This window comes from Palaemon carinicauda, chromosome 37 (genome assembly GCF_036898095.1).
Source record: "Palaemon carinicauda isolate YSFRI2023 chromosome 37, ASM3689809v2, whole genome shotgun sequence".
Classification (NCBI taxonomy): Eukaryota; Metazoa; Arthropoda; class Malacostraca; order Decapoda; family Palaemonidae; genus Palaemon; species Palaemon carinicauda.
The window spans coordinates 22,755,364-22,760,128 of NC_090761.1; the positions used below are offsets into that span (position 1 = coordinate 22,755,364).

The 4,765-nt window shown below is 35.9% G+C and overlaps 1 pseudogene; it reads right to left on the minus strand.

Moving 5' to 3' along the window:
- Positions 1 to 1,212: 1,212 nt before the first annotated feature.
- Positions 1,213 to 4,765, minus strand: part of LOC137629496 (heme-binding protein 1-like) — a 13,613-nt pseudogene continuing 10,060 nt past the window's right edge.

Consider the following 4,765-nt stretch of genomic DNA (forward strand, 5'->3'; position numbering starts at 1 on the left):
ACCAATTTTTTAAGTGCTTATTTTTCACTTCAATATTTGCCGATTCTTTTTATATGCCTGTTCTTCGCCTACCTTTGTAATTGACCCTTCCAATTGCTGGACAAAATGCATACCCTTCAACACTCCTCCTCCTCCTCTTCCTCCTCCCCCTCCTCCTCCTCCTCCTCCTCCTCCTCCTCCTCCTCCTCCTCCTCCCGCCCGCAAACTCTATCCAACTGAGTAATAACATCACTAATTCGCTCTCAAGGTCAGTTCGGACATCTCTTGTTTCATTGGCCAAGGATTATGGCTGCTTTTTTTTTATCTTCATCATGGATTCTGATGCAGTCTGTCTTGTTTTCAAGCAAATGGGTACTCTCTCTCTCTCTCTCTCTCTCTCTCTCTCTCTCTCTCTCTGTAAACGTCTTCAAGAATAAGTTACACAAGTTCATAAATGCTTAAACTGAATCACTCTACCAAAGAGCAAATGGAGTCTCGGCGAATGGACTAAAATGTCTTTGAGACATCCAAAATCCTTGTAACTCTCTCTCTCTCTCTCTCTCTCTCTCTCTCTCTCTCTCTCTCGAACTTTGTCTACTATATAAAGGCTATTATATAATCGGTTATCCACTCATCTCAAATTTTGTTCATAACATAATTTCAACTATCTTCTTACATACAAATATATATATATATATATATATATATTGTTACTGTTCTTAAGATATTCTATTTTTTCATTGTTTCCTTTCCCTGCTGGAGCCCTTGTGCTTATAATATCTTTCGTTTCCAACTAAGGTTGTAGCTTAGCAAATAATAATAATAATAATAATAATAATAGTAATAATAATAATAATAATAATAATAATCATCATCATCATCATCATCAGGGTAGGGTTTTTGAAAGCCTGTTCCGTATAAATATATCCTGAGAAATCCTTTCCTTCAAAGTGGTTTAAGGGAGACAATGGTGTTATTGTAAGGATCTTATTATTAAACTAACTTCCCATTGCACCCAGAGTTCGTCCTGAAACTTGTTATTTACCAGCGAGCGCAGGTGGTCTGTTGCCACTTAAATCATTCCTGTTATATGACTTGTAATCATTATGCATTTCAGTCCCAATTAACGGCTCTATTGGGATACGCACAAAGCTAGGCAGCTGCAGATGTTGCCAAGGAAACCAACCAAACAAAAGGAGACCTTGCGCTTCTTTTGGTAATTTACACCACGTGTTGCAGTAGAATTTTATTATACTCTGAATTCCATCACACATTTGTGCAATCCTGTTTGAAATGATCTATTTTGAACAAAATACTAAATTTCAGTATGAAAAGTTAAAAGTATCAGGGGTGATTGTACAATTTTCCAATACATTTGAAACTACTTCTCTCTACAGCTCCTTGGAACTGCTTGATGTCCAATTAAACATGGCCTGTATTGAACAGAAGCAGTCCTTATCAACCAAACAAGGACATCCACTCCATAAAGAATAAAATGTCTTTGTTGCGCAAACAAGGACCATCGTTGTAGCGTAGAAATTCCAGACCCCTTTCCATTTAAGCGACGGTTGTTGTAACTCCATAAGGGGCAGTCGCTGTTGTTTTAACAGAGTCAGCTATTTAATTTGCTGGGAACCAAACTTCGTTACGTCTGTTCCAGAACTTGAAAGGGGCGTCGTATCCAACCCTGAAGAACAAATAGGATTCATCAATAAAGAAAAAAAAAATACATAATACATTTTTCATGCATAAATAAAAGAATAACAACAAAATACTGCTTTCAATAATGAGAGAGAGAGAGAGAGAGAGAGAGAGAGAGAGAGAGAATTCAATGGCAGCCAGAATGAGAGAGATGTTCTAGTAGAAATAGATAGAAAATTGTTTTCAAAAGGATGGAAAGCATTACGAGAAGCGGGTCTCTCTCTCTCTCTCTCTCTCTCTCTCTCTCTCTCTCTCTCTCTCTCTTTATATATATACCTCTAGGTAATATATGCATACTGTATATACATTTATTACATGTATGAAAATATACTGTAGATATAATATATGTATATATAAATTTATCTTTATATATGCATACAAATATACTGTATATAACAACAACAACAGAAAATGCAATTGTTTCTAGTCTACTGCAAGACAAAGGCCTCAGACATGTCATTTCATGGCTAGGGTTCGGCCAGTCTTTATCACCACTGGCCAATGCGGATTGGTGATGGTGGGAAATATAGGTCTGATCATTTACAGCAAACCAACCTAGTACGGGTGGCTCTAACTAGTACAGTTTTGCTTATCATGGAGATATGCAGACCCTTTCACTACCATGGGGTATCTCCACTCAGAGAGAGAGAGAGAGAGAGAGAGAGAGAGTTTTATTCCTTGGTCCATACCAAACTCATAAATGAGAGTTGGCTCAACCGTATTTTCATATAATTCATCCTTAATCTTCCATAAACACAATCAGTTTCATCCTAATCGTTTGCATACATCCTGCTACCTTCCTTTCTTCAAGCACTCTGTAACCTTATTCTTCCAGCATGCCTTTGTTTGAAATACACAGTCCCAGATACTTTTACGAAGATTCTTGGGCAGGATGTGTTGTACTATACTAGCGGTATTTTTAGATTTGTTTCACAAGCAGGTCTTTTGTAAGCTAAGAACATCTTCGTTTTTATGGTTTTAAATGGTTTCTTTTTCTGTAACGTTGAATATTCTTTTATTCTTTATTTATGGACGTCAATGACCTCAGATATCAGGATGCCAGAGAACTCTAAATCAATCAATCAATCCCAGATACTTTTACTAAATTGCTGTTTCTGTCTATATTAAGGACAGCTACGATCGAGCTCCTTGAAGCGCTGTCTCAGTTGGAACTAAACATTACAACTATTTTGCAGCCTAAAAACATTAACTTTGAAGCTACTAGAATCTTTTGTACACTATTTCTTGAAACTCAAAGACCCAAAGTATCAAATCTTCGAGTTCTTAAGCATAAGGTTATGTTATTATTCAATTTGATTAAGCTTTAAATTTGACAAAAAAGGGAAATGACTGACCCAATACATATGATCGAGAGAGACGGTGATTCCCTCGTCCTGAATGAAGCCTTCCAATCTCGCGGCTTCATCCATCCAACTGGATTCAGTCCTCATGTACCCGCCAACGGTTCTGCAATAAAACAAGAAACCATTAAAGTTACTAATCTCTTTTTCGTCTTCAGAAATCATTTAGCTGTAATTATTCACTTGGAAATGATCACCAATAGGATCTCTATTGCTATTCCCGTAACAGTGAAGGGAATTTTAAACCTGATATTCTGAGAAGCCATTATTATTATTATTATTACTATTATTATTATTATTATTATTATTATTATTATTATTATTACTACTACTACTACTATTACTTGCTAAGCTACAACCCTAGTTGGAAAAGATGGATGTTATAAGGCCAGGGGCTCCAACAGGGATAATAGCCCAGTGATGAAAGGAAACAAAGAAAAATGAAATATTTTAAGACCAGTAACAACATTAAAATAATGAATCATGAAAGGTTAATGATTTACATTACAAAAACTCCTGTAAAACTACAATTTTGGGAGTTATTATATAAAGTATTTCTGTAATAAATTAAACAGTAAAAGTATTTCACATTGGAAATAAATAAAGTACTGCAGTTAGTACTAGAGTCAGAGAAAATGGTTAAGTGATAACTCCATAGTCAAGCTTTTGTTCCATCATACCTTGTGTAGATGTTCATAAGTGGGCGGTTTTCGATGAAAAACTGTCGTATCCTCTGGTGTAGGAGGGGTGGCCTGGTGGTCTTCACCAATGAAGAAGCACATGGTGTAAGTGTGGTCCCGGAGTCTCCGTGGGTGTATTCCGTTGTCACTGGGGACCGTCATTGGGATGGATTCATCTGTGGGGACAATATTATTAATTATTATTATTATTATTATTATTACTTGCTAAGCTACATCCCTAGTTGGAAAAGCAGGATGCTATAAGCCTGAAGCCCCAACAGAGAAAATAGCCCAGTGAGGAAAGGAAACAAGGAAAAAGTAAAATATTTCAAGAACAGGTAACATTGAAATATTTCCTCTATAAACTATAAAGAAAAATTAAACAAAACAAGAGGAAGAGAAATAAGATAGAATAGTGTTCCCGTATTGCATTGACAGGTGGTTCGATCAGTCTACCAAACTAAATGGATATTCCAGTTTTAAAACAATAGTTTTTGTAAGGACAGAGTTGTTATATTTAAAGCTATATTGCCTATTTATTCAGTGATTAACAAGCACTTGTTCTTCCTCGTTACTCATTACAGACCTTGCGTAAAGTAGTTAAGAACATTAGGACTAGTAAACCTGTAGTCTACAGAACTAAGACACTAGTCAACTTGTTTTAGTTACCATTATTAGAAGCACAATAAACGGACTACTACTATTTTTCTCTCTGATTATTTTATCCTAATAAGAATTGAATCCTTCAAAATAAACTCGGTACTCTATTAAATTGTAATTACTCAGAAAAATGTATAGCATACATTAGCTCAGTTAGCTAATCACAAAAGAATGCACCAGGGTGAAACCAATAAAGAAAATATCATGATAAATTTAGAATCTACTAAAACAGGCTTTTATAAGAGCCATGTGCAGGAAATAATGCAATGAAGTCCCCCAAAAAGTCTCAGTTATCTTCCAACAACATCTCGCTAGAAAGCTCCACTCACTCCTTGAATTCTGTCCAGAAATGTATGTGAAGAGCTTCATGAACATGTCGGAGTC